This window comes from Mustela putorius, unplaced genomic scaffold (genome assembly GCF_011764305.1).
Source record: "Mustela putorius furo isolate JIRA1106 unplaced genomic scaffold, ASM1176430v1.1 tig00003836_pilon_pilon_pilon, whole genome shotgun sequence".
Classification (NCBI taxonomy): Eukaryota; Metazoa; Chordata; class Mammalia; order Carnivora; family Mustelidae; genus Mustela; species Mustela putorius.
The window spans coordinates 1,060,001-1,072,299 of NW_025421989.1; positions in this window are offsets into that span (position 1 = coordinate 1,060,001).

The following is a 12,299-nucleotide window of genomic DNA, read 5'->3' on the forward strand; positions in this document are numbered from 1 at the left end:
AAGAAGAAGAAAAAGCAGAAAGGGGAGGAGAAGAAAGAGGAAGAGGAAGAGGAGGAGGAGGAGAAAGAGAAAGAGAAGAGATTCCCTTTCTCCCTCTGCACAGGAAAATCCATGTAAGGAATGCAAGTCAGGAAGGCAGTTTTCATGCCTGGATCCGAGACCTCCAGCCCCCAGGACTGTGAAGAAAAGTGTCTGTTGTTTAAGCCGCCCCTACAGCCTGTGGCATTTCATTATGGACACCCCCAGCTGGCGAAGAAGCTGTCTGAAGGAGGCATGTAGGGGGAGAATGTGCTTATCCAGATTCGGAGGGAAATGTTTCTGCGATTTTGTGAAAAACCAGTTGGGGACAGCATGTCCCTGTTCGAAACCCTGAACCCCAAGGGACCCCAAGATGGAGCCCCAGGCAGAGATGCTGGCTCAGGGTCACCAGAACCTTAAGAACAGACTTCAAAGTGACGACGCACCCCTTGCCCTCTGTGTGAACAGTGGGACATTTCTACATTTTCATTTCCCCGTTCTGTGTGTTTATAACCATGAGCCAGAAGGATGCCTACAAATTCCGGGGAAAGCGCAGGATCCAGAAGTTTAAGGCGAGAGAGGGAAGCTTTCGCTTTCCCTTGTCCTCTTGGAAGATAAAGGCATTTTCCACGGTCTTTCCATCAAACGTATCTTCCCCGAAACATATTGCCGCAATGGTTTTCCAGGGCCTGTGCTCATGACTCAGATGCTTTGCTCAGTACCTAACACTTGGTTAATATTTTCCAAGTGCCTCGTGTGCTGTGAGCCAGCCGCGCGGCACAACCCTTTGTGCAGGTGTCCGGACCCACGTGAAATGCATCGCCCTTGTTTGGAGACTCTTTAAGGTTTCTGAGACATGTTTCCAGCGTTCGGAGATCCTGCGTCTTCTCAACCTTCTCATTTCTGACCGGCCCCAAAGCCTGAAACGTGGTGCTTCACTGGGCAAAGAAATCCATTTCTGCTGCTCAGATTTTGTCTTTTTTTTTTTTTTTTTTGAGAGATAGCAATCATGAGGCTTTTCTTGGTGAAGCTCCCAGAGAAAGGAGCACAATTTTGGGGCTGGTCTTGGGTTGTCCCTCCCAGGGATTGTTGATTCCCTGTGGGATGAATCTGAACGTGGAGGGAAAACGTGACATGCACGTCGGGCATCAGAGTCTTGCTCCTCCAGACTCTGGTTCCTCGCCTACTTAGGTGTGTGTGTGAGGTGATGGGGGCAAGCCTGATGCCAGGAGCTAAGTCCAGACTTCGTAGGGTTGCCCACACTTCTGCACCACGTTGTGAAGGTGCAATCGTTTTAGAGCCTGGGGACCTTCTGATATATCTACTAAGTCTTTTGTTCTCCACAGTTCACATATCCACCTGCAGCACCTCCCCACCCTGGCTTATCCCTACCAAAGAGGTGGGGATGTTCCAAATAGGGGCCAATGAAATCCCTGATAAAAAAGAGTGGTCCAGGCCACTAGTTCTCCATCTGGGGCAGTTCTGCACCCCAGAGGACCCCTGGGCATGTATGGTTGTCACAACTCAGGGTGGAAAGTGGTACTAGCATCGACCAGCTTGGGACCAGGGACGATCCTCAATGCCTTATAGTGCACAAGATGGCCCCGTAGGGCATAGAATGAGAGTATCAGTTGTGCAGAGGATGAGAAAATGGAGACGCTATGAACTGATTGCTCAGGCTGGCCAGTAGACCTGCTTAGAATTTCTCTTTCTCAGTCTGGGTTCTATCAGAGACACAGACCTATACATACATATATGGCTGTATATAGAGTTATACATATAATTATGTGGTTATATATGTGGTTACATATATGTTACATATAGTTATATACATGGTTGTGTATGGTTACCTATAGTTATATAAGTATATACTTATAGCTATATATAGTTACATATATGATATATTGTTACATACATGCTTATATATGGTTATATATATTATAGTTTTATAGTTATAGCTATATAGTTATATAGTTACAATTACATAGTTATATAGTTATATATGGCTGTGTAGTTATATATATTGTTACATATATGTGATACATATATAGTAATACACATGGTTATATATGGCTATATCTAATCATATGTTTAAAGTTATATATAGTTACATGGTTATGGTTTTATCGTGATGTAGTTATGTATATAGTTATGTCGTTATATATAGTTACATGTATGTTAGATACATGGTTTTAATAGTTATGGTTATATATATAGTTACATGTGTAGCTACTAAAGATAGTTATTATGGTTATATATAGTGACATGTAACGCAGTTATATATAACATTGTATATATTATATAATGCATCATGTGTTTATATCTATTTTACGTGTAACTATATATACAGTGACTTATATATTTTTAATTGAAATATAAGTAACATAATGAGAACGTGCTTGTGTCAATTAAATGATGTACTGTGTGCATTTAAGATGTACCACATATGGGTACATCAGAGCAACACCTAGACCTGTGTTTGATGACTCTCCATTGCTATACTGTGAGAGGATTGCCATTGTAGCAATAACGCCTCTGTCACGTGGCAGGATTAGCCTTTCTTTTTTGCGGTGGGGATGATGAAGATCTAGTCTCTTAGCAAGCTGGAGGATTATAATACAATATTGCTGTCTGTGTTCACTCGACTGTGCATTACGTCTGCAGAATTTGTCTATGAGTTGCAGTAAGAGATGTCTGAATGCATTAATTTAGCTTACACAGTTGCAGGGCCTGGCAAATCTGAAAGCTTCAGGGCAGGCGGGAAGCCTGTTAGCGCAAGCAGTGGCCGGTGCTGCAGAAAGGATGCAAACTCCTTTGGCCCCGAGGGAAAACCTCAGGGAAATCTTTCCTTCGAGCATCTTCAACTGATTAGATGAGGCCCACCCCCCACCACGGAGGCTGATCTCCTTTACTTGAAGTCAGCTGCTTGTGGATATCAGTCACATTTACAAAATACCTCACAGCCACACCTAGACCTGTGTTTGATGAATCTCCTGGGGACCAAGCTCAAGATAAGTAAAGACACGGTGAGACCGGACCTTTTCTCCCTGGTGGCAGAATGTGAAACATGAGCGTGCAGCTGAGGGTGAGGCAACTGTATGCCCTTGATGGATAGGATGCAATTGCTTCAGTGGATGACCGAATCTGTAGGAAGTTCATCCTACTACGAGCTTGTAGGAAGAAGCACCAATGTGGGAGGCCTTTAGCCACCGTAAGAACCCTCCCTTCTCTGCCCTGTAGCCAATACATGGCTTTCTGCCATCACAACCTCGGATAGGGTCTTATTTGGAAATGGGGATCTTGCAGATGTGATGAAGTGAAGGATCTGAGATGAGCTCGTCCTGGGTCACGGTGGTCCTAAATTCAATGACGGGTGTCCTTATAAGGCACAGAAGAGGAGAGACACAGGCCCAGAGAAGAAGTCATGTGAAGACACAGGCGGAGATGGGACAGATGTAGACATGAGTCCAGGAATGCTTGGAGCCCCAGAAGCTGGAAGAGGCAGGAAGAACCCTCCCCTGGAGCCTCCAGAGGGAACATAGCCCCTCCCCACCTGGATCTCAGTGGTCCTGCCCCACCTGGATCTCAGCAGCCCTGCCCCACCTGGATCTCAGACTGCTGGTCTCCAGAGCTGGGGGGTAATAATCTCTGTGGCTATAAACCATCAAGTCAGAGTAGTTGCTATGGCAGGTCCAGGAAACTCATAAAAGTTTCAAGTCCTCCCCTGAGTAGAATCCGCAGTGACAATGAGTTCCAGAGTCAGGCTCCTGCTGGAACAGGTGGGAGGCAGTCCTGGGCCCCATCTTCTGAGGTCACCAACAATCTTCCTCGTCCTAATGACCACAGGTGAGAATAAACTTTTATGTTGTATTTGCCATTTCCTGAAGCTTGAGGAGGAACTTCTTATCCCTCAGGCTACACTCTACGTTGCTGTTGAATTCGTGTATTGCTCTGTAATTTGCAATTATCCACTTGTCTTCTCAGGGACCACAATTTAATTTTGAGTTTTCAGGGTCATGCTCCATGTCATGACCCTGGTGGACCATTTCTTACCAACCTAGACATTGCAATTCTGGGCCATACATTTCCATAGCCCACCCAGAGTCTGAGGATGAAAATCTTGGAGCTAATTTTGGGAGTTGGTTGAGCTGTTTTAAACGGAAACATTTTATGTATTGGGGTGTCTCAGCCTCTGCACTGTGGGCATTCTGGGCTGGATGACTTTCAGACATGGGGCATCCTTTGACGTCCAAAATAATTTCTGGAGGCCACCAGCATCTTTCAGAACCAACTTCCGACCCCTGCTATGGAGTTGGTCTGATGCAAAAGCCATCAACTGTCCAAAGGCACTTTGTTAAGTCTTCACTCAGGAGGTCTTATAAGGACTAAAATTCCCCAAAGTCCTTGCCTCATGGTACCCTTTCTGATGGATTATGTTTTCACGGCTCCTAGAGCCCAAGGGAAACACTTCACATTTCTGTCGACATGGCTGATGAGGCATCTTTACATGAAGGCAGAATTGTTTCCATCTGAGAACTCAGAATTCTGCCCCAAGATTGTGGAACAGTTCTTTTGGCCAAGAAGGCCATTTGGGTGTGCAGCTGGGGAGGTTTCCAGGACAAGAGGGACCCCAAGCTTTCCTACATGCACTGACGTGTGTTGTTTGCCACTAGGAAAATAAAATAGTGCAGTAAAAATAACAAAGGAGTAGATTCCAGAGTCTACACAAGACAGCATTTTGCATACAGACTGTCTACCTATTCCCCACCTGGTCCAGACATTACTAATCAACCACAGAGCTGTCTTCCTCTGGAGCGCAGAGGACACTTCTGAATCTTTTCCACTTACTAATGCGGGTGGAATTTGTCTTGGGCAAAACACTGATCCCGGCCACTCTCTCCTAGATCCTGATATGTCAGATTATGATGGTCCATACTCAGGACCTCTGGGGAGAGCTTCCTGGATGGGACAACCTCACCAGCAGTAATGGGACTGTCCAGGATCTCGTCCTCTTACTCACTGGCTTTGGAGATTGACCTTTTCACATGGAAACTCCGGCTGCCGCCACCTCCCCATGACTGCCTGTTTGCAACAAGCAGGGGGACAGATGGATAGCGTCACTATGGGGCAGCACTTGGAGCCCCTCATGCAGCTTAGAGCTGCACAGACAAGGGATAGAGAGAGCCTTCTTACAACATGGGTGAATTCCTGAAGTTCCTGAGCCTCGTATTTGATGTCAGGCTCATCTGCATTTTTTCAATTATGGGGAAACCCATCAGGGGAACCCGAAGGGATTTAAATAATTAACAAACCAAGATACAGGCAGAGCCAGGCTTGGCAGGAATCATAATGCTTGGATGAACTGTGCAATTAATACATTTCTCATCAGACTGCGGTGTGCCAGGGAAACACAATGTCACTTGTCTGTCATGGGCTTGGCTGAAATGGGTTATTTGCATATCAGATGGTATTGTAGGGAAATTAAATTGAGGGAAGTTTGCCCTGACTTTGGATTATTAAACAGCACTTGTGAATGGCCGCACACTGATGAAAACAGGTATTTTAAAAAAGGTAAGTTGGAAATAATTGAAAGTAGGGACTTGAACAGATAATTGCGCAGCCGTGTTCACAGCAGCCAAGAGGTGGAAGAAACCCAAGTGTCTGTAGATGGATGGACAGATGGACAAGTGGATGGATGGATGGATGGATGATCAGATGGTTGGGTGGCTGGTTAGCTGTCTGACTGGTTGGATAGATAGGTGAGTGGATGGATGGGTGGATTAACAATGGCTGGACAGGTAGGTGGGTGGACAGGTAGATGGGTAGATGGGTGGTTGGATAGACGGGTTCAAGGATGGACAGATGCATGGATAGATCGGTGGATAGACAGAACATGATCCATATGCACGGTAGAATGTCACTCAGCCTTGAGAAGGAAGGATGTTCTGCACATGCTATGACATGGATGAGCCTTGAGGACATAAGCCAGACACAGAAGGACAAATCCCATGTGAGTCCATGTATATGGGTCCCTAGAAGACTCCCATTGATAGAGACAGAGAGTAGATTGTGGGGTCAAATCTAGGGATGGAGATGGGGAGCTAGTGTTTCATGGGGACAGAGCTTCAGTTTGGGATGATGGAAGTTCTAGAGATGGTGGTGGAGATGCCTATAAAGTAGCGCAGATGTTCCCCTGGGAAGATATAACTCGTCATTTGAATATAACTTCTATGGGCCAGCAGGCATAAGCAGGCACCATGACCCTTCCCTATGATTAAGAGGTTATTCAGCTATGGGACCTTAGCTACAAGAGAAGAATAGGGACAACTTGAGGTTCGAGGTAATGGAGACCTCCTGATATTTCCAGGTGTCAGGAAGTATGTGATATTGGGTCTTAATTTTGTGTCCCCTTCCAACATCATAGATGGGGAGGATGAGTTTCAGGGAGGCAGTGGGTCATGTGAACTGTGGGAGGGCGTCCTTGTGGGAGACCTCTTGAGCACCAGACACATATGATTTGATGAGCCATGGGTGCCGTGGATGGTGCAGGAAGTAGAAACCCTATGAGCGATGAGAGGCCTATCACTCGTGGCCTGGGGCAGAGAAAGACCTGAGTGCATCATCTGCTAGTGGTGAGAGATACATGCCAGGAACAACGTCCCCGTGCATAATAGAGCAGGGCACAGCACGGTGGAAGGGAGGATTCTCCAAGGCATAAGGAGGTTGACATGATCTACAGAAGCAGATTATTTGGTGACACTGCTGGTGTTGGGTTGGCACTACAGGCAGGTGCATCAAACTGGATTCATTCTCAATTGAATGGCCTTCAGATGTGAGGGCTGGACCCAGCTGGTCAGCTGGCAGCTGGCACATTTGCCGAGACCCATTGTCCCTGATTCATGAGACAAGGTTTCAGTCTGCCCTGGTGGCTCCTTGTCACATGGCACAGAATAATCCACGTTCTTCCAGATTTGTGCAAACTGTCTGTGCTCACCTAGAAAGCTAATAGTTTGGAAAATGGGAGAGAGAAAGGGCGGGAAGGTGATGGAGTGGGGGGGAATCTGTCCAGGAGCTTTCATTTTGGAGTTGGAAGACTCTCAGATATTTATGGGACATGGGACCTGGAAATCCATAGGGCAGCCCACCGGGACACTGGATTGAACAGTAGTTGGTAAACTGAGGGTAGTGTGCGAGGTGGGCAATGGGACATCCCCCAAGCCATGTACAAAGTGAGAAACCTTTTAATGGGAAAAAGAAATCCTTAAAATGGAAAACAAAATAAACAGTGATTGAGCCAAGGGGGAGGAAGACAAAGTTTAGTATTTTTGGTATTGTCTATGTGCAGGGTCATTTCTGGATCCTCTGTGCATCCTCACGTCATCCCCCACCCCGAGCAGAAGGAGGTTCAGTGTTGACCCCCACGCCCAGTCTGTCAGTTTGGGGCAGTCCTGGTAGTTCTGTGTCCGAGTTGTGTGGCTGGCTTTGTGGCAGGAGAAAACAGGACGAAGCCCTCAAAGCAGGTAAAATTGGGGGATGTGTGCAGAAAGATGTTGGCCCACTACTAGTACCTTTCTCAGGGGCACAGGGAATACACTAGCACATCCACTGTGCTACCTGCTGTAGCCAAAAGTCCCCAGATCATCAGGAATCCCTTTTTTTCTCACATATGTACCAGCCAATCATTTGCCTATTTTATGCAGAATCCGAGCATGTCTCTCCACGTCTCGCAGCAACCCTGCCTGGAGTTTCTGGCAGTGACCACTGGCTTCCACACATGTGGCTGGTATCAGTCAGGGCAGGAAAAGCCATGCCACAGTGACAAGCAGCACCAACATCTTGGTGCCTCAGGCCATAGCGGTTTGTAGTGTTTTGTTTCCAGCTGGGGGCTCCATTCCGTGCCATTGCCATGATCCCAGACACACGTGGGGTGAACAGCAGTCAGCTGGAACCACAGGAAAGGAAAAAGGGTGTCCTAAGTGTCTCCATGTGGCATTTAAATGCTGTAGCTCAAAAGAAATGCACAGCATTTCCACTCACAACCTGCTATTGAAAATGTGTGTATGACTCCACCCATCGAGACGTGGGTGGTGATGGACAGTCCTTCCGTGTGCTACATGACTCCACCCAACGAGACATGGGTGGTGATGGACAGTCCTTCCGTGTGCTACATGACTCCACCCAACGAGACCTGGGTGGTGATGGACAGTCCTTCCGTGTGCTACATGACTGCACCCAACGAGACATGGGTGGTGATGGACAGTCCTTCCGTGTGCTACATGACTGCACCCAACCAGACATGGGTGGTGATGGACAGTCCTTCCGTGTGCTACATGACTGCACCCAACCAGACCTGGGTGGTGATGGACAGTCCTTCCACGTGTGCCCTGACTCCACCCAACCAGACCTGGGTGGTGATGGACAGTCCTTCCGTGTGCTACATGACTCCACCCAACGAGACATGGGTGGTGATGGACAGTCCTTCCGTGTGCTACATGACTCCACCCAACGAGACATGGGTGGTGATGGACAGTCCTTCCGTGTGCTACATGACTGCACCCAACCAGACATGGGTGGTGATGGACAGTCCTTCCGTGTGCCCTGACTCCACCCGACCAGACCTGGTGGTAACAGACAGTCCTTCCATGTGCCCAGATGAAGGGACAATAGTTGTGTTTTCTCCAAGCGCCATTACACCACTAACATGAGGTGACAACTTTATCTGTGCTAGCCATACAGAAACTATTTATAGTAGCTACAATCAATGCTGCTGTGATTCTTCTTTTTTTATTTTTTTTTTTTTGAGCTGGTCATCGATGATGATTACCCTAAATCATTAAAAATTATAGTAAGCCATAAGTGTTAGATATTTGAGAGAGATTTCTGCCCAAAAGCCCTGGGGTTATAAATACATAATTAGGTTTTCGTGATCTCTGAAAGAGTTATCTCACAAGATTGAAGTGCTAGTACATTTTACTCTGAAGTTGTGGGTCGGTAAACAACCCTATAATACCCTAAGCATCAATCAATATAATTGAAATTATACTGAAATTATATGTCATATCACAACAGAGACCGGGATGACTCTTGGAAGAACAGATGCATGCCACGCACAAAGCCACCCACAGCTGATCCCAATTCCTCGGTGCAGAAATAAATTGCACCAAGACTTCTGAGTCTGGTGCATTAGGGTTCTGGGGTGACCATATCAAAGTCCCACAGACCTCATGTGCTCAAGTCCTAATCCCGGGAACATGGGGGGATTTTTCTGCAAGTTGGGTACCATCACTCTCAATGCTCTGCAAACGACCTAGGCAGGTTGGACCCCACGGCACAGAGAACGTGCCCGACACCCGGACTGCAGATGGGATGGTGAGCTGAAGACCAGGAGGTCAGGAGGGTGCTGCCTCAGTCCATGTGTGCCATGACTCCACCCAACCAGACCTGGTGGCGATGGACAGTCCATTCACATGCACCATGACTGCACCCAACCAGACCTGGTGGTGACGGACAGTCCTTCCTCGTACTCATAACTAGCTTGTCATTAGCTTCTGTATGAGTGTGACTCAAGGGATTTGCTGCAGTGTACATATGTGTCAAATTCTCGTGTTTTGCCCCCATACATCGTCCCGTGTACTACCTTAGAGGAACCCATGCACAGAAACCCATGTAGTTTCTTCTCTCTCACACATGCACACACACACACACACACACACACACAACCACACACACACACACATTTCCTCATAGGCATCTGCTCTTCTCATTCCTTCACGGATACGTTAGTGATGCTCTTTTCATGATTTAACTCAGCTGCTTAAAATAACCTTGGATATAGAGTTGCTTACTGTCTCATGCCGAGAGCCCTTAAAATAGCTTTAAAACCCTCATTACCCAGAACGGTTATAACATCAGTGCGTCCCGGGGTCAGCTCCTTGTTGGGTTGGAGCAATCATCTGTGGTTATTAAATGGACTGGTTGGAAAAAAAAAAAAAAAAGAAAAAAAAGAACTTTCAAAATACCTTCACCCCAGTGGGTGGCTGCTTCGTATCTTTGCTGTTCTGGGATAGCTTGTGCCGTGTGGTGTGTGGGCCGACATGTTTTAATTCACACGTTGACTTAATCAGGTGCTTTTGTATATAAGAGACAGAAGGCCTCGTCTGACCTTATTGGTTTATCTCTAAGAGGAGAGGACAAGGACCCAGATATGCACAGAAGGGCGGCCATGTGGGGACACAGGGAGAAGACAGTGTCTACATGCCAAGCAGAGAGGACTCAGGAGGAACCAGCCTTGGCCCCACTTGGATCTCAGACACCCAGCCTCAGCCCCACCTGGATCTTGGACTCCCAGCCTCAGCCCCACCTGGATCTTGGACTCCCAGCCTCAAGGACCAGGAGGCAATAAAAGTCTGTTATTTAAACCACCCACTCTGGGGTATTTTCTGTGACTGCCTCAATACAGGGAGCTCTGGTTTAGTCGTCGACTTTGGGACTTTTCTCTCCTCTCCTATTTAGGGTCTGTTTTCTCTTCGAGCATCCCACACCCTGCCTGCTTACTACAGGCTCCCTATAAAATCCTCACGCATGAACCCAGCAGGTCTGAGGGAGTCGTGGGGCTCCCGTTTCCAGCCCTGAACATATTTCGAACCTGGATAAAAGTCAAATTAAAGTAGCCAAAGACCGTGCAGTAGCAGCTCCAGTGCTGGGGGAAATCCAATGATATTTAGATGTTATGGTGCATTGAATGCATTCTACATATTCATTCACCTGGACAAATTGGCTGGACCTTACCAGTGAGTTCACACGACCATCATGCTTCAGTTGGCCACGCACAGTTGGCAGGTGGGAGCAACCTCCTATATGGAAATGCCTGTCCCAGACATGAGTCCATGCACAGGGTCATCTCTGGATCCTCTGGGACTGCTGGCAAATCTCAGAAGAAATGGGCCACATTCTCACTGTGTGGGGGTGTGATCGTTCCTTCTAAATTGGATCTGGGTCCTTCCCAGAAATCTCCATTGCTTCTCCTTCTTCTACTTCTATTTCTTCTTCTTCTTCTTCTACTTCTACTTCTTCTACTTCTACTTCTTCTTCTTCTACTTCTACTTCTTCTTCTTCTTCTTCTACTTCTACTTCTTCTTCTATTTCTACTTCTTCTCCTTCTTCTACTTCTTCTTCTTCTACTTCTACTTCTTCTTCTTTTACTTCTACTTCTTCTACTTCTACTTCTACTTCTTCTTCTTCTACTTCTACTTCTTCTTCTTCTATTTCTACTTCTTCTCCTTCTACTTCTTCTTCTTCTACTTCTACTTCTTCTACTTCTACTTCTTCTCCTTCTTCTACTTCTACTTCTTCTACTTCTACTTCTTGTTCTACTTCTTCTTCTTCTGAGATTTTATTTATTTATTTGACAGAGAGAGAGAGAGAGAGAGAGCACAAGCACGGGGAGCAGCAGCCGGAGGGAGAGGGAGAAGCAGGCTCCCCACTGAGCAGGGAGCCCGATACGGCACTCGATCTCAGGACCAGACTGTAAATTGGAGGCAAGTGGGGATGGGTTGACAGCATATGCCCCAGACAGGGCTGGAATAGCCACTCCAGGAACTGTAAATGGAGCAGCACCATGGACGATGCTTCCTTCCCTTCTAGTGACCTCTGAAAATGGAGTCACCCCTCAGGAACCTCCCGACTTTCTGGTCATCAGCTCACTGTCCCATCTGCAGACTGGGTGTTGGACACGTTCTCTGTGTGGTGGGATCCAACCTGCCTGGGTCATTTGCAGAGCATTGACAGTGATGGTACCTGACGTTGCAGAAAAATCCCTGCACGTTCCCGGGGATTAGGACTTGAGCACACAAGATATGTGGGACTTTGATATGGTCACCCCAGAACCCTAATGCACCAGACTCAGAAGTCTTGGTGCGATTTATTTCTGCACCGAGGAATTGGGATCAGCTGTGGGTGGCTTTGTGCGTGGTGTGCAGCTGTTCTCCCGAGACTCATCCCCCTCTCTGCCGTGGATGTGACATCTGTCTGCCTTGTGCATTCCTCTGGGGAAGCTCGTCATGATTTCATAGCCGTGTTTTCCAAAACTGAATTATAAGAGGATCCTCGAGGAAAAGGAAACAAGGGAAGTCGGAGCTTGGAGGACACTGAAACGGTCTGGATTTATTAGGTGTGCACACAGTGCTATTCCTTGCCTGTCTGCTGGGAATGTCTGGTGGGTTCAGTGAGGACCCTATGGAAAACACTGCCATTTAGATAGCCTGCGTGTCTCCAGGACAGAA